The following is a 19551-nucleotide window of genomic DNA, read 5'->3' as shown; positions in this document are numbered from 1 at the left end:
CATTTTTTAAAGATGATATCGGGCCTTGGATTACTTTGCAGGAGCTCTATGTGCTCCTAAATCTGATTAGTTTTGTCTGCGTTTAATGTTTAATGCTCTCGCCATAAAACAGGCCTAAATCTTACCCATCATAAACACTGAAAGGAAATTATCTGAAGTATTGGCATTATGCATTATGACTTGACCTGACATATAACATCATACACAAAGAGATATTTTATATAATATAATGTAGCCCTGCAACTTAAGGTTATTTTCATCTAAATTAGTCTGTCAATTATTTTCTTGATTGATTAATCATTTAGTCCATAAAATATTAGAAAATAGTAAAACAAGTCCATTACAATTTCCCAGAGCTCAAGTAGACATATTTAAATGCCTTGTTTCGTCTGACCAACAGTCCAAAACCCAAAAGTGTTCAGTTTAATATCATAGAAGACCTGCAAATATTCACATTTTAAAAGCTGAAACCACTAAATGTTTCTGCTTTTTTGCTTAAAAAATAACTCACAAGGTTAAGCAATTATAAAAATAGTTGCCGATTCATTTTCTGTTGATCGACTAATTGATTAATTGACAAATTTTTTTATTTCTAATATAATATGATAAATGAATATGAGGTGACTTTATATGACAATATACAGTATGATAAAATATGGTGTCTCTGGTCCAAAGCTCCCAAGGGTTTACCTGAGAATCTGATCATAACATGTTTCTAATCTTCAATGGTGATTATATGATAATAAAATGACACATGACCTCGGCAGAGGTCACAGTAGAGTACAGCACAATGACTTGAAATTGGCCAAATCATAATACACAGACAAATTATGCTCACTTGCGCTTAAAGAGTGTTGTTTGAAAGTAGAGTGCTAATATTTTTCTAGCTTACAAAGCCAACTCCACGGTTCAACAGTTGATGAAGCAGAGCCAGGCAGTTTGAAACACAATTTTTACATGAATTATTCACTGTCCTGTCTGCTTTTACAAAGCCCTTGGACATGACATTCATGGGAATTTCTGCTGGTAAGTTAATATTTCAAGGGTGGCTAACTAGCAAGCTTTTCACCTTGCCTTCCTAAAGACAAAACAGGCAGTTTCAAAAATGCATTTTTCCCTTTTTGGTGTCATTTTATCAAGCTGGAGGCTGATAGCATCATTGAAATGTGCAGCAGAAACAGGGCAGTAAGGACACCGTTCATAACACATTTACAGCAGCTGCATTCCTGACAATAAACGTAATTAGTTCCACTGTACTCCAATATGACGACCACAAAGAAATTATTATAACTATTCAGCACACACCCACACACACACCCACACACACACGTGCACACACAGACAGCCTATGCGGAGGTAGTTGCCACAAAGCTCACAGATGTATAAACACACATATTCCTGCATACATGCACATGCATATCACACTGCAGACACACACATTCATCAAAGATTGCGGCAATTGTCGTACACAGTTACAGCTCAGAGGTAGAGCAGGCTTTGTTTCCAAATGTCAAATGATTTTATTGTAAGCGGTCACCATCAGACCTGCGCTTTCTCCCGAGGACCCTCACAGCATTTCACTTGATTAGATTCAATTTGGAGAGAGAGCTGCAGGGCATTAATAACTGTACAAAGGCGTTGTAAAGTATGCATGTCGGTGTGTGTGTTATGTACATTGAGTGTGCGTACAGTTTAAAAATTCCTTTTGTTCTTACAGCCCGACCATTCAAAATAAAGGACGTCCTTATCTTTATGTAAGCTTTTTAATTGGTTGGGGCTGTGGCTGTATCACTGGAGAGCTGGAAGACATTATGTGAGAACATTATGCAATTTGTTTCTCTCTCTCTCTCTGGATCTCTTTTCTATTTTCTCTGTCTGTCTGTCAGTCCTCTCCTGGTGGTAGTATAGTGTGTTGATCAAACAGCTGTGGTGTGGCAGATTATTTTCAGAACACGTTGTAAAGCTCCTGACCTCATAAACTACAATAGTGTCAGGGTCATAACTGCTCTACAGGACAGCTGACGTTATAAACACTCAGTCAGTGCAGCACTCAATAAACTCTAACACAACACAATATACAGTAAACTGATAAAGTATACTAATAGTTCAGTACAATATTTAGTATTATACATTTGATGCTCTGTACAAATGTATTACACTTAAAGGGGCACTCCACTAATTTTACACATCAACTTGTGGAGTATTACTCAGCCTGTGAAAACAGATATATAAAGTCTTCTGCAGCTTTGGAGGTGCTTTCCAAACTCTGAAAAAAAACCTGATCATGTCATAGTGATGTCATCAGGGTTGGGCTTGCACACCGCAAATTTATAACAGAAAGCCTGTGATACAAACTGGGGGCAAAAGACATGGGGATTTATGAGCCGTGAGAGGCCTAATGAAAGAAACTATCACTTTGCATTCTGGGAATTGTAGGATCCAGTGTTTTTGGAGTTTGAGCCTTGAACTTTGTGCAATGCTAAATTACTGCCTTAATTTGTATTTCGCTTGTATTGTCTTAAATTCCCAAAACAATAGTTTACAATCAACTGAACAAAAGGGGGAAAATAAGAATAGATACATATATAAAAAATAATCAGAGCACTACAAGAGAAAACAGATTAAGAAAGTGAACAATCTCTATACAGGTGAGTTTTCAACTGTCACTTAAAAGCACTGACAGATTTCTGGCATTATAGTAAACTGGTGCATAGTCTGGGAGCCATAAATAGAAATGCTTGTTCTCCATTTAATTTGTGCTTAGTCAGACAGACAGAAGACCTTTTGTTATGTTTTGTTATGGCTTGTTTTTACAGCTTCTACTAATAACTTATTAATGTTGTTAGAATAGCAGTAGTAGTAGTAGTAGTAGTAGTAGTAGTAGCTAGTTAAAGACGCCTACAGTAAAGTACTGTAGACTGGAGCTCTGCCATGCCAGGCCTAAAAAGTGATAAAAGTAATTTTAAAATCAGTGAGTGGTGTGTGGAGTTATATTAGCATACGTCTAGTCTTATTTAGGAGTCTGGCAGAAGAACTTTGTTCAAGCTGTAGACGCTTCATAGATGACTCACTTACTCAAGTAAAAATTGCATTTCAATAATGTAACCAGGATGTGACAAAGGCATGGATACATTTCACTGTCTTGAGATAGCAGGATGGGGCTGATCTTACTAACATTTCTGAGAATAAAAGAAGCATGACTGAACCAGTTTTGTAATATGCAAATTGAAATGCAAACAGGAATCAAATTTGTAAATTTTCAGACACAGATATTACATGACTACAGCAAGAGCCCAGAAATTATTGAACTGCTTGTGCAAACAGGGTCAGGACCAATGATTAAAATGTATGTTTCAACTTAAGATTTGAGCCATCCACCCCCTGATGTTGGGAAGACAATTATATAAAATGGACGGTCTGCAAAACTCATTTGTGGCCTGGAATACCTTAAAAATTTACACTGCAGTGCTTTCTTTCTTTACTCTTAGAAACATACTAGTGTACAGGTATGTACTACAGGTATTGCTTTGACCAAAGAAACTGTACAGTGAATCAAACAGTATGATACTGGTGTGGCTTTGTAGGATTTGTACTTTGTTATGAATCCTGACCCAAGGGATAATACAGATGCCACACAAATGAAAGGAAACTGAACTCAATGAAAGCTGTATCTGTTGATTTTCTGAAAACAAAAGTACACAAACATCTGTCACTCAGGTTCAGCAATATTATTCTTCCAGCACCTCTTTTAATCTAAACTTCACAAGCAGAGCAAAGTGCTAACAGTGGAAAAAAGGAGTAGTTACAGTGCAGTGCTTTTGTTTTTATACTTATACTGATTTGAAGATGTGAAATTAAAAAACTGTACGGCAGAAAAAAAGTCAAAGACTTCTTTTTCGGAGCTGTAGTATTTCCTTTGTACCGCTCGATTGATTGTATTGATTTCCTGTCTTCCAGGCATCCATTGTTTTCTATTCACAACAGTACAAAAATCAACTTGCCTTTCAAGTTGCTAATAATACATTTGGTAATCTATTACAGAGAATAAGTGAAATTCCCTCTTTGATGTTGTGTTTAAGAAAACAAGGAAATTTGAGTCGTGTGCCAAACAACAACTTTTTAATGCAAAACACGATGAAATTCATATCATCCTTTTTGCAACATCTGTGTCTGCTTCCTGTCTGTCTTCCTCTCAAAATTACTCATGAATGAGATGCTTTTAGCAGCTGACTCTTTTTTTCTTAGACATCTTGGACACTGAATTTCCCATCATCGCACTTCAAATCAGACAATTCACTCGCAAATGCATATCAACAATAGCAGGTTTTATGTCTTTGCAAGTTGATTTTCTTTCTGTACTGACATGAAATGAAACTAGTGCTGAAACAACTAGATTAATCAATTAGACAGAAAATTAACTGTCAACAATTTTGATGATTAATTGTTTAAGTGACTCATTCAGCAAAAATTGCATATTTAAATACTTGCCACTCAAACGTGAGGATATGCTGCTTTCTCATAATTGAATATCTCAAATATCAGTTGAATATCTTTGCATTTTGGTCAGACAAAACAGGCAAATTGACTTGAGGTCGAAATCGTGAAGGGCATTTTACAGTATTTTGTGAGATTTCATAAAGTTACTGAAACGATTGTTCGACTTCATAAAAATAATCAACAGAATAATCCATCATGAAAATTATTGTTAGTTGCAGCCCTGAATGAAAACAAAAGAGGAGAGTACATCTAAAATCTTGTTAGTGTAGCACGTTTAGGAAAATATTTGTGATGTCAAGTACAGGGGATTTATAGTTAATGTGCTAAAATATGCAAAAGTAACAATATAGTCCTTTAAAAAACAAATATTGCAGTATCACACTACACTGTAAGCAACACTGCTGCAGTCCACAGCAGACTGGTGAAGTCATTAGCTACAGTAGCTGTCATGAGACACTCTGCACAGTAAAATACAGAACTCAATCTACTCCAACATAGTAAAAGCAACATGCTGTAATATATGTGCACAATATTTGGTTCATAAATATGACAAAATTACATTTAACAACACAGGATGGATTTGATATTTGTGGGGGAAATATTCCAGAGAGCCAGCTCTTCCTTTGAGGAAAAACGCTTAGTAAAAAAGGGAAAAGAGGAGACTGTAATGCAGCCACACTGTATATGAGAGAAACAGGAATAATATGATGGGAACAAGCTCTGACAGTGCATTATACCAGAAAGAATTAAAGAATATTTTGTGTAATTACACGAAAGTAAAAATTTCTGCTTCTCTTCCGTAACAAGCATGATAAATTACTTGTCGTAATCAAAATCTCAGAAATGCCGCATACAACATGAAACTCATTAGTTTGGGTTGAAGCAGCTGCTCCGCTGGATGAATAGCTACTGCAATGTTAGATGAAACATCATTGATATCATTGAATTTCAAACCAGAAAAATAAAAAGGGTGATCTACTGCAGCATCTCTGAGATCCTCTGCTTTTATTGGAGAATTTCTGTAGCGGCTTTGCAAGTTAGGAATAAAACGTATAATAAAACGTCGTAATATGAGGTCTGCTGACAGTTAAAAGCAGATCTGCGCTGGCTAATTAAAACCCAAATGTGACTCATGTAAACTGTGTCATTTACATTCAACCAAGCTTAAAAATATTCAAACTGCCCACAAGCTCTGACAAGATCTTTAGGCAAGTGTGCTCATTTCTCTTGTCACAGACGAGCAGGAAAAAGCTGAAAACCATTACTCTCATGCTCCCTGTCACCCGCTGTAGTCCTTAAATCACTCACTCGGCTCAAATTTGCTGTTGTCAACATTTCCACATTATCTGCTCGGCCAAGGAATTTACTGGATCCCCCTGCTGTTTTTGTGGGGTTGGCGAGAAATGGCAAGGCATATAACCCAGAGCCAATAATGTCACTTTCATATTTGATGGGGGGTTTATTTAGCTTTTTTTAAGCACCAAAACAAGTCTAAAAGCTTTAAAAATAGGCAGAAAGTAATACATTGGTGAAGAAAAGAGGGAGAGAAGAGAAAGAAAGAGGGAAAAGGAGAGAGGAGAAGGTTCTTGTTTGGTATTCTCACTCTATCCTGCAGGCTCTCTGCTCCGTGCTCTGTATTGATCTCCAAGGTTGCCCTGTTTCCATTTAGCCTCTTCTCATAATATATAACACATCTCTCTGATTTATCCACCTTCTCTCTCTCTCTCTCTCTCTCTCTCTCTCTCTCTCTCTCGCTTCTCAATGAGGGGACATGACACTGAGAGGGGGCCATATAAGCAGCAGCAGGAGCCCGATCTGGCTATTAGTTTCATGTTATTGAAACCTGACCAAATAAAGAGGGAACAGCATCTGCCAATGACACCGAATGGAAATGATGCGTGGGGAGGAGGCATCAAATTTTCACTAGCCGCAACCTTGTGTTTCCTACGAAGAGAGAATTACATGAAACAATGGAATAAATTAATTTGCATGATTCATCGCTTGTTCAATCTGTGAATGACTACACTATCATGGATAAAACAAAATGTGCTAGAACATTTTGCTAATTACAAGCTAGTCTGTACTGTAAACAAAACCACATTAATTACGTGTCGGATACGGCATCGATAAATCACTGTATTGGAGTAAAACAAAGCAAAGCCATCACCCAATGTGTCATTAACACTTATTTTGTTCAAAAGGAGTAGAACTGGAATACTATTTCAAATGTATTGAGTGGCTCTGCATTGAGTAACATATTGCGTTAGCAAATTACTCAGTGGCTGTCCGTCATCAACATCACATCAGTCACAGACGCTGACTTGCCTTTCCCCTGCTCATCATACCAGCTGCAAGCTGTGCTCTCACACACAAACACACCACGGATACTCCACCTAAAATATATCTTTGAGGATCAAATGGGGCTAAGCAATATGGCTGAAATCAATATCATGATATTATTATTATTTTAGCAAATCTACCCCTGAGATCAATAAAGTCTTATCTTGTTAAGAAGCTTTTTTCCTTTGTCGATATATCATGATGTGCCAAATGTAGGCAAATTTCACATATAAAATGATGATGAGTAATGACTAATATTTTTACAGTAGGCCTATATTAACAATGGATTAAATGACTATGTGTAATATGATACGGGTCATTTGTACTGATGAACAAATTATCAACTGACTCTGCATTTCCCCTCAGATCTATGGAAGGTTTCAGCATCTTTCAACGTATTGCTTTGGTTTTACAGTCCACAACTTCACTTTTTCACAGTTTTGATTCACTTTCTGTCATCAGTGTTGTTTTCAGCAGGAGCAAGAAGCTGTTTTCAGTGGAAAAAACCCTGAAGACCCACCGTATGCTACCTGCTCAGCACCAAATGGAAGACAGTGAACATATTGGAGCATGTAGCAGCTAAAGAGTCAGATATATTTCTCAGGATTTGGTGGGTACCAAAAACAGAGCTAAAAGAGGAATGAGTATTAAAATGACATTTGTCAGGTCCCCGGAAACTCCAAAAGAATACTAATGTTGCTCTGTGTCTGCTGGATGTGTAAAGATGCAATTGTTTGCTAGCATATTCGACAAATCAACTTTATTAAGTGATAATATGTTAGTGTTGTGCTCACAGATTGTTCAGCTGCCACTAAGCCGTCAAAACAATCAATTAACAGGGCCTAATGGTTTAAACAAAAACATTTTAATTACAATTTTCTTTAAATCATTAATTTAAACAACAGTATTTTGTTACAATAACAACACTATTACATTCATACTTTCAACAATATATTTAAATTTTAACACACAACTCTGTCAAGCATGGCTGTCTTGAGTCTGGTGTTTTGTTTAGTGAGAGAGTAACTGCTTAAGTGACAAGCCCAGGAGGAGTATAAGAGTTTCCGACCTACAAACAAGCTGGAGGCTGGTTTGTCAGAAGAATGGGACACTAGCAGTGTATGTAGCTGTATCTTGGTGAAAATATGAGTATTTGGAACACACTGAGCTTACAAATGGACAGTGGAGAAGTGGTTTAAGATGCAGGACTGGTTTGAGAAGTTTCTATGGAGGTAAATCAGAGAATTCAATGATCACATCTGCTGCACTCCGTCATGGACAAGCTTGTATACCTGATATTAAAAAGATTCTGAGTTATCAGATAAAATGGGTGGAGTATGACTTTCAGAGATATCTGGCTTTTACATTCACCGACCATGTCTGTGCGCTAATTCTTCTAAGATAATCATATTCCCACAAAAGGGCACTAACACCCAGAGGAAATGTTCTATTGAAACTGTACAGAGGGCTGAGAGAGGGAGAGTAACACACAGAGAGAGTAATACATAGAAAGAGAGAGAAAGAGAGCCCTCCATGCATGCTGGCTCCTGTTCTTAATTATAGTAAAGTACTAAAGTGCCTCATTCATTTCACCAGGGTGGGGCAGTGGCCTGTGACAAAGAGAAAAAAAAAGAAGAAACATTTATATAATTTTCACCTCAATTTATTCAAGTGTGCGGCACAAGGGTTGAGGACACACAGCTATGCATACAAAAACAAGCGTGCACACACACACACACACACACACACACACACACACACACACACACAATGGTAGTCACACTCATAAGAACTGTACACACACATAAACACAGAGAAAATTCAACTTCCCTCAGCTTAATTCCATCCCAGATGTTCTTGCGGTTGACAGAGTGGGGAGGGAAAAAAAATGGCTATACCACATTTTCAAAAACACACACACCCATATTAAATGTTTTCAGTTAAACAGAGAGAGAGAGAGAGAGAGAGAGAGAGAGAGAGAGAGAGAGAGAGAGAGAGAGAGAGAGAAGAAACAACACGAGTACTTTCCTCCAGTTGATTTATGTGATTCTATTACATTAAACATTCTTTCCCCTGAGCAGGCTCAGCTCCCTAGCAACCATCGCTCGCAGCCCTAATGTGTCTGGCACGGGGCCAGGGAAAGCTGCCTGCCTTATCGATTGCCAGATTGAAAAGTTTGCATTTAATAGGTCCTGTAATACATGAAGGAATTATTCAGAGGGGCTCCTTGTCAAAAACCCAAATTGGTTCTTTTGACTATCAAAAAACAACATGGACCTCGTAACAAATGAGCTATGAGAAAGCTCCAAAGGGCCTCTTTTGAGTCGCAGATGAAATTATAGTAGCTTGGCCCCTCAGCATTATCAGAGTCATGAGGAAGAGAAGTTGAAACCATGATTACTACAAGGTCAGAGGCCACGTTGTCACTTAAGATGAGGAAGACAAGTTTGTGCCATGTTGATCCCCTTTTGTGCAGTGATGGATTGGCCCTAAACACTGTTCGTTGTCTGGTCCCCGGCTGCATCCAGACTAATGAAAGACTACTGCTGGGTTTTGGGGGTCAATCCACTTATGTCGCAGCCAATTCTGAGAGTAAAAACAAGCTGCTCTGCAAGAACCCAAAATGTGCAAATACCACAGGGAACAAATTTAATCAACTATCTTTGGTTGCAGAAATACAGCTGCCTTTTGACTATACAAACAAGTGAAACCCCTCTCCATGTCTATTTCCCTCTCCTCAAACGAGACTAAAAGCTTTTACACCCAGGTGATGATACTCTATCTACTATGACGGCCACTCTCATTTGTCACGTAGCTCTGTCCGACACAAACTCAATTGAGCAGCTGTGATCAGAGATCTCAGAGGTTGTCACCGACAGAGAGAAAGAGGGATACATAGAGAGTTTCCTCGGCTAAGCCTGTAGTAGACAGCATTTCCAAACTCACATATCCTCTCTCCTGCAAAATGAAATGGATGACATGTTTGGCTTTAAATGTATCTTTAATGGGACAGCAAGTTCCCATTTTAGTGAGTTCTGTGAGAAGGTTAGCGCAAAGGAGGGAGAGGGAGAGAAAAAAAACATCTTATCAAGAGATTGGGAATTGGGTCAGGCAAGGAATTACATGCCATTCTAGATCAAAGTTGCCGTGTGTATTTCCTCAAAGGGCCCCTCATTATCAACTCAGACTTATTTCTCAGGGCGTATACTGTGTAAAAGGAAACATGATTTAATATGTTTTCAGTACAAGAATGAAGCAAAAAAAGAGCAGGAGGGGGAAAAAGGAATAATACTAGAGGCTATTTGGGACAGGCATGCTTCCCAATGGTAAAACTGTAATGAGAAAGATAAGGGGGGGAGTGTTTGTTGGAGATGTTTGGGGGGGGGTTGTCATTCAACATGGCTCCATTGTGAATTCCTGTCATTATATAAGAACCTCTCTTTCTCCCTCTCTCTCTATCATCAGATCTGTATGGAGGAGGAAGGCTTTAAATAAACAGCCCATTGAGTTAAGCCAACTGGAACCCTTTTCAATAATTACATCCAGCACAATACTCAGTTTATATTGCATTTATTTAGCTGGAGGACTTGACAATGTGGCAAAGAAAAGAGTGACATTAGCAGTGGATGATAACAACTAGAGCGGTGCGCTCCCCAAGGGGAGACGTTTTAGTCTGTGGCTTAGAGGGAGACTTTACAGATAGCAATATGTCATTAAAAACCAGTGCCATCTGTTCAGATTTCTTGTTTATGTGCTGTCATTGGTATAAAGCATATTGAAGATACAAAAGCAAATCCCAGAAATGAAAACTGTAGGATTTTCTCTTGCATATTTTGGTGTGCAATTAGTTGTGATTGCATATTCTAACAGCACCACAAAAAAGAAAACAACAAACACTAACAATTGTTTTCCCTCCACAAACCCTAATGATCTCTGTTTGAAGTTCCCCAGCTCAGCCCTGCACAAACTGTTTTCACAAGACTGTTGTGTTACTCATGTGACATACACAGTATCTGGCTAAACAAGCAGGTAATTTCTGATAAACTGCTACCAGCTTGGCTTTAAACTCATTCATTCCAGATTACAGAACATGACCTCTGATGTGGCAAACCTCCGCTTTACCAACAGAGCTTTAATCACTGTAATGCAGCTCTTACAGTTTTTGTAGCTGCTTGTCTCACATTGCACAGGAAAGAACTTCAACAGAGAATATCTACTAGGTCTGATAACAAGTTCACTGGTCACTCATGCCAAAAAAATGCTTTTTATTTCTTGCTGTAATATTGCTGTTGTTTTTTTTTACAACCACATGCAATGAAACAAGTCCAGCATGAGTTGAACATGACAGTGGGAGATTTTATGTGCTACTTTGTGTTTATTTTGTGAAACCCATCCACGGACTGTTATGTATTTTGTATACAGTATGATAACACAGTGAGAAGAGACATGAAATGACAACAATATGAATCATAGAGATTATTGGCAAAGTGTGTGTCATAAGACAGCTGCTATAAATGATCAAAAAAGATACTGGAATCAATTTGCTCCTCATGAAAACTGATGCTGAAATATCAGGTTTATCTGTGTGCAGCCCTCCATCTACACAGCTGTTATTTCTCACATTCAATAATTATCTTTAGCAAGATAAATTAAAGATGCACCTAGTACACTGGAACATAGTGATTCTGTGACTAGGCTATTGTTAACTTTAGATATTATCCCGTGACATGTCGAATGAAACAACAGCTTTCTCTGAGTTATGGCTGAGGGGAAAATCAGGGGAAAAAACAAGACTGGCTCAATGCCTCTCATTTTGCCAAGTGCTCCTCAGGCCAGTACATAACAAGGAAATGGACTGACAGGTTGAGAAAGAGGACAGAGAGGCATCAATGATCTATTGTTTGCAGCCAAGGCGCTCCTTCCAACTCCTCTGGCAGTCAGTATATCAAAGAAACCAAAATACATTACACCATCTGCACCGAGATATTTTACAAATACAAATTACGTCATTTGTATTTCTTTGGCTTAATAAAAGCATTAAGAGCAGTTATGTACCCAAGCAAGTATCTGTGAGCATGCAGCACACACACACACACACACACACTGCTCCCACCAAAGGCCTGGAATCTATCAAAGCCCCCCATTGCAATTACCTTTCAATGCGGGTATAATGCACTACCTCTGTGCTGTGAAATGAACACTATGTTATTCCCACAAGCCTAGAAGTCTATCTTCCATACTGTGTACTACAGTATGTATCCTGCAGTCTGGCTCTGTGACCCTCTTGCATCAGTTCTGCCTTACAGATTATGACAGATATTAAGTGGATATTGAGAAACTGATCTGCAATCAGCGGCGAGAGCTATTTTTTACCTTGGCACAGGTCTGAATGAAAGTGTTTTTCCAACAATGTAATGCTAAGGTAGAATTTAATGGGTATTTAATGTGAGGGATAATTTGTTCACGCACCCTCTGTAGAATTCAAGTTATTATTATCAACGTGCACTGTTCAGTCTTATTAAATCATGAAACCACAAAGCTTGACAAAAGTGAGCCATGATTTAAGCTCTAAGAGCTAGAACTGGATCTTTTGCACTCACATTAAACTGGATCATCAGAATGAAATGTACAACAAGAGAAAATCACCCTGTGACCAGTCACTTAGTAAATCTTTTGTTTATTTTTTGACGTCAGAATCAAATGAAATGTTTCTCCACTTTCTAGATTCACTTGTCCAAGATAATGCAATAATCTGAATCATGTTCATGTGCCTTTATCAGAAATTGTTCAGCCCATGCTGTTCATATTCATGGTGGAAAAAGTATTATAAGCAAAATGTACTTAAAGTATCACAATGAAAAGTAAGTAATACTGATGTATTAATGTTTAAGTAGCATTTTACTGTTGTAGCTGGTTGAAGTGGAGCTAATTTACACTAATACTGTTGGGTAGTTTAATATGTAAAAATGCATCATATTTGATATATGTGTTTCGTATTTAAAATTTTAATCTGTGAAGTAACTAAAACTGTCAAATAAAGGTGGAGTAAAAAGTTCAATATTTCTTTCAGAATTGCAGTGAAGTAGAAATATGAAGTAGCATAAAATGCTACAAGTACCTCAAATCTGCACATTCCACCACTGTTCATGTTCTTTTCACAATGCTATGTACTCCTGTGTGTTTTTCTTGATATTGATTTGAACTTGAAGTCCTTTTGATATGCACAACAGGGCTTCCAGAAGAGGACAGTTTTACATGCATTCATAAAGCAGATGGACTGGCATGCTCATAAAATATGCAGTTATTAATTGCACAATCTGTGATGTCTAGAATGCCTACTGAGCAGCACAGAATCATCCACATCTATCTATCTGAAGGCAAAACATGAAACTACCATGAAGAAATAAGCATAATTTTGAAAAAGAGAGATTTAGAAATCTCTCCAGAAAGGCTGCTGGTTTGGTAACACTTAAGTGTGAGTCAGAGTATAACTGGAACTGGCAGTCAATTTGTTTAAGAAAAGAAAGCAAATGTTCCTCAATCAACACACCATCTCAGATAAAAACCTCCTGATCCATGTGATTTTAAGGCTTTTCATAACAAAAGAATCGTAAAAATAATTTAATACAAAATAAATCTATCAGGAAGAAAGAACCTTACTCCCTTTCTGTCTATTTAAGAAGCCTGGCAGAGGTCACATCAATAGCATCTCTGTTGTTCCAGACCTGACTAATGGAGAGAAGAGAGACACAACTGTTGTAATGGAGAGACGGAGCTCTTCATTTCCTCTGAGGCCATTCTCATTGTTTAACCATCCACCAGCCTTCAGCCCCCTCCCTGACGCAAGTCGGAAAACACATTATGTGACATTCCAGAAATAAAATAACACAAATTATTAATGAATATAGCTATCCAAAGAAGCTGAATTTGATTACGGTGCGAGCCATAACAGGATATGTCTCGGGTGTCGGGTGGTCTCTCTCTCTCTTTCTTTCAGTGTGTCTTTCTCTCTCTTTCTCCCATTCAAATTCGAGGCATGCTCAAACATCTAATAGATTTTTCCACCCCGGCACACAATTTACTGCTTACAGATTTAGAATTCTCTGGCTTCTGGCCAGTCAGAAGTGAATTAATGATATGAGCACATCAGTGAGGAAAAACAGCTTGTGATTCTCTCTCCTACAGGTCTGAGATACTGCCATAACACCCCCCACACACACACACACACACACACACACACAGAGGGGAGAAAGAGGGGAGGGGGGAGAGAGAGGCACATAATCAATACAAACACTCCATTAAATTACTTCAAGAGGGATTTTGGACATTTTGTAGAATTAGTTCTGCGGAAAAAGCAGAAGGGGAAGCAAATATGTTTGAGGGGCGGAAAGCAAACAAGTGCAAATGACACAATCTGCCACATATTCTGAATGGAGGAGTACAGTGTGGTGTGTCTTACAGAAACATTGCATTATTTCTCTGTCAGAGTCATAACATACCATTACTCTTGAAACACTGCAACACGTTCTCTTTATCTTTTCCAAGAAACCGCTTACTCCTTCCCACGTTGCAGTCGAAACATAAAACATTTTCATGTGTGATAGTGAGTCAAAGTCTCAAACATTGTTCTGTATTGTCACCAAGACAAATCAACCATGAGAAGACAGTATCTGTCTGTTTCCTTATCACCAGTTCCTACCCGCATAACCATTCGGTGACGCTCTAAACAGTCTCTGAAAAGGGACAGAATCTTCCCTCTACATCAAATTGAAATGTTCCGACTGAAATATTGTTGGGATATTAACTCGGGTATACGTGCCAAGCCTGGCATACAGATCACATGTTGCATCAGAGGGAAATACAGTGGTTCTATCCCCGAGCAAGTGAAGCTGTAAAGAATCTTGAAATGTAGTGATATCGCTCGATGTCTCGCTGGCCTACTGTACCTTCCAGCTCAATCAATGTACGTTTAACTCTGATCACATAAGGTGATGTAATAGTGTGTCCCAATTCCAGATTATACCCTAATTCTAAGCAGGTTTTGAGTATAAAGTGTGATCACATTGGAAAAGCAACAAAATTAAATATACTCAAAATAGTAGTAGTAGTATTAATAGTATTTAGCATTTAAAAGATAGATTTTTGAGGGTGCTGTTAATGTACACTATTGTCCCACAATGCACAAAGGAAATTGAGGAGCTGCTCACAGCTGGAAAATCGCAATTTTGCAGCTCAGTTGGTAGAGAAGGTCGGCCATTTATCGTAGGGTTGGTGGTTTGATCCCTCTGCAAGACACTGCACCCCAACCTGCACCTAATGTATGTGTATGGAAATAAATAAAGTCACTCTGAACAAAAGCGTCTGCCAAATTAATGTAATGTACTTAAATTATACAACATGCACAGTAATAAAGGTCAGTTATTATGGATAATAGGGCAAAAAATCCTTAATGTCGTTCTTTTTATACATACAAGTCACAACAAAATGCATTTCGATTCAAATCTATCACGTCAAATTTTACTTTAATGGACATTAATGGAGATATTGGATGGAAAACATCAATCAAAGCACACCATTTGCAGCTTTTCATACAGCAAAGAGATGCATGATGAATATGTCTTTCCTTGAATAATAATAACTGACCTTCATTACCATGACTAACTGAATATTCCTGGAAAATGATCACATTTTCTGATACCTAATCCATCATGCACCCTCGACTTGCGTGATCCACTATATAAATTTGTTGGGCCAAATGGCAGAATTACAACAGTTTTAATATGCAGCATGGCAGAAAGCATCTAATATCTTAAACTAATATTTGTCAGAGGCAACAATAAACCCAATAATATAATTTTTATAACTTTATGGCAATTTATGGTGCTACAGCACAAAATGAATATAAAAAGTCAAGTATGTTTGTATATATGTATATTTTTTAATAACTTGGTTATGTTTTCCTGTCAGGATGTTTTCTCAAAGAGCCCTGATCCATACTGATTATACTATAGGTGAGGGCAGGAGTCAGGAACGCCATATTTGTTCTTTGAAAGCAGGAGTCATAAACTATGTCCTTGTATAGTCCTCCACAACATCTCAACTCATATTCTGCGCTTTGGTTTCTGCACTGAAGGCTTGAATTGAAGAAAGACAAGATAGTAAACCTACTGTAGAACTATTTTTACATTTTTTATTATTTTCCTTCTACAGCTCTCTGTTTCTCCCAGCACAAGCCAACAAACTGTATCAGCCGATACAGCTCTCCAACACTAGGCCTCCTAGCATACGACCAGAAACCAATTTCGGCAGGCAGCAATGAAAAAAAAAAAGAATCAGGCCAGTTCTCTGGGGAGAGATAGAGGGGCAGAATGTAAACTTCCCTGGCAAGCCATCCCTGGTGGATTGAACTGTAAAAAGAAGCTCTAATGCTCACTTCAATACAAGATAAACTGAGTGGACAGTTTGCATTACCTGATTAAGTGAATTACATTACAGATTATGTAAGGACTGCAAAATACAATAGATGACTCTTTATGCACTTGTAGAAATATTATATGATATTACAGTCCTCTTGGCTTGGGATATTGTATGTGGGAAACTTGTGTAATTCAATTGAATATTTTTTTATACAGTATGTTTAATGTAATTAAATGTCTTTTGTGTTATGTGTGGGGTGCAAGTATGCAATTCATACTTACATAGGAAAAATTCAACATTTTGCTGTCTTCCCAAGAGTTAGATGATAAGATCGATACCCCTCTCATGTCTGTACAGTAAATATGAAGCTACTCCCAGCAGCCAGTTAGCTTAGCTTAGCATAAAGAAAAAGAGCAAAAGGAAACAGCTAGCCTGGCTCTGTGACAACCTTACAGTGACAACAAGAGGAAGAAGTTAAGAAGAAATAGTACACAACAATACCTCTGTAAAACCACAACATGTACTTTTTATACTTCGCTTTTTGTAGAGATTAAACAAACAGGATATAAAATGTAATTAGTGACCTTTAGATTTGATGGTAGGTGGATTTTGCGAAACTAGCTGTTTCCCCAGTCTTTATGCTAAGCTAAGCTAACCAGCTGCTGGTGGTTGCATTATATTTACTATACAGACATTAGAGTAGTATTAATGTTCTCATCTTAACGCAGGTCAAGAACAGACTGATGCCAGTTGTTTCTACTGTGCAAATTAAATCATTTTTCCTTTTAGTTTTAAAGGAAAGTCGCATCATTCCCGAGGCCCTCCTATGCCAGATCATCTGCTCTATTAAAACACTACATTTCAAAGCCTGGCTAAAGCTAGAATTTGAATTATGATACTAATCATCTCTCTGCCTCACAGGTTTCAGAGTCACAGCTGTCGATGCTGCAGGACAGCAGCAAAGGTCACTTATTTCTCTAATTAATTACTTTATGCAGGCATCTTTAGTTTCACTCTTTATGCGTTTTTGAGGTCAGAATAGAGCTTTGTCATAATACTCCATATAATGCAGATCAAGAACAATACATTCTGCTATCTGAGACACATTTGTCTCAGAGTATTTTTCATATGTCGCCTGTGAGACACAAATCCATAACAGTGCACTTAATTCACATTGGCAGCATGCCAGGAAAAGTTAGCACATGCACTTGGAAAAAAAAAAAGAACAGTTTCCCTCGATAACAATGGCACACTTTATTGCTCTTTAGCTCACAATGGTTTTCTGTGCAGCTTGTGGTATTGCTGCAGTATCCTGTTATGGGGAACAATCCAATTCCTCTAACATAGTTACAGATCAGCCTGAGAATAACAATCAGCAAATACATCATTCAAGTAATACAGCGAGCAGCCACCTCAGGCTATTCTGTTTATATGTACAATCCCAAAAAGAGAGTACAGCTATATCATAAAAAAGTCAGTTTAGTCAATGAGCCAACATATTACACAGAATTACAGACATTCAGCTACAGGACGCTTTAAGGGTACTTTTATATCAGATCTGCTGCTGTGGCATGAATATTTTATTCCGGTAGTCAGCAGCATTGCAGTGGCATATTTCATATTTCTATGCAAACCCCTGCTCAGAGTAACATGCGTTTGCCTTAATGAATAAGTGATCTCTCTCCCAAACTCTCTGCCCCTCTCATATTGTTAGACTGTCAACAACTGACACACGCCAAAGATGTAGCGAACAAACAAACAAATGGATGAAGTGAGTGCACACCACTGATTGTGGGTGTGTAGCACGTGTGCATGTGTCCATCTATGTGTGTGTGTATGCGTGTGTGTGTGTCTCTGGTGCCATGCCAGAGTCTGAGCCCGTTCTGCTGAGTGGGCAGATTCTCTGGCGGAGTGTCCCATCGGAGTGACAAGTGCATTTAGAAACAGCCTGATGGAGTCATTAACGGCAGCGCTGCTCATTAGCAACACATGCACGCACAAACACATTCACACACACAACCCCTCAGTAACAATAGCGTCATAGTCAGGTTATTACACGGACAACAGATAAATCTATAAAATCTGGACGATACAGCACATTTAGAAAAAGCCATGATATGGAACATAATATCATTTAAGAAGCAGGCTGACACATCTGATTATAGATTCAAGCAACACACACACACACCCACAAGCACGATCAAATTAATTGATTACTGGAATAACAACAAAAGCATCCAATATTGATCCTCTCGTCCTTTTTGCATATGAGATTCAAGCAAAGGCGAGTAATCAAGGGCATTACAGCATTCCTGGAAGATCCCGAGCAGAAAAAAGAACAAGAGTCATCAATAAACCACCCATTTCTACAAAAAAGGCTCATGTTTTTAAGCCTATAGCAGTTTCACTTCCACATAATTATTAAAAATGAATTAACAGAGGATCAGAAAGATAAAATTCTGGCTTAAATCACAAGGATACATACTTATAACCTGACAAGGCATACTGTAATTGTGATGGTATTTTTAGCATGTTTGCTAAGCTACATTATACCATTATAATCAGCAATAGGCATTACATCACAGCCATGTGAGAGAGAGGCAAATAAGTGGGAAACGGCTTCAAAGGGAACATTATGTTCTTTCTGATTATTAGGCTCAAATGCCAGAGTTTCCTATTTGCATCGAATGACTCATCCACAGAGACATCCAGAATTATGTTGGGCCTGATTCATGTGTAGTGCTGTAGTAAGACCCCAAGAGTCCAGTGCAAGAATCAAACAATCACTGGCACTTAATGGCATTGTGTACATGATGAATACGCCAGACAACCATTCAGACGCACACAGCAATGATCCTTAAAGCTCCTGAGATACATAGCCAATTATGATCTGAACTGAGGGATAAGAAGGTGTCAGAGGTGCTGTGGACTGCAGTTTGATGTGACTCAATTTTAAAGATATTGTCAGCTGAATTATGTGATTTTTTTGCAATGCTGCTTTTGTTGTTGTCACACTCGGTAAACAGAGCTGTTGTAGGATGGTAATGCGTTGGCAAACACACTGCCATTACCTCTAGTCTGCCTCTATTAGTGTGATTCTCAGCTCATTATATCAGGAGGATTTACAAACTACATACTGATGAATTACTCCAGTCAAGACAACACTTGTTAAACAAACCAAAGGACAATATAAGCTGATTTATGGTGGAGACAGGACACAAATACATAAACATTCAACACAGCAGCCCAGAGAAATTGGAAACGCTGCAGTAACCTTTTGGAATAAAGAAATGCTTT

The 19551-nt window shown here is 38.2% G+C and overlaps 1 protein-coding gene across 1 annotated transcript in view; it reads right to left on the bottom strand.

The window, feature by feature from the left end:
- Positions 1-19551, bottom strand: part of arid5b (AT-rich interaction domain 5B) — a 75158-nt gene that overhangs the window by 45195 nt on the left and 10412 nt on the right. The gene's annotated exons all lie outside the window — the stretch shown is intronic.

Source organism: Siniperca chuatsi, linkage group LG11, assembly GCF_020085105.1.
Source record: "Siniperca chuatsi isolate FFG_IHB_CAS linkage group LG11, ASM2008510v1, whole genome shotgun sequence".
In the NCBI taxonomy this organism is placed as follows: Eukaryota; Metazoa; Chordata; class Actinopteri; order Centrarchiformes; family Sinipercidae; genus Siniperca; species Siniperca chuatsi.
The sequence above is the reverse complement of the archived record's forward strand: the minus strand, read 5'-3'. Positions and strand labels throughout refer to the sequence as shown.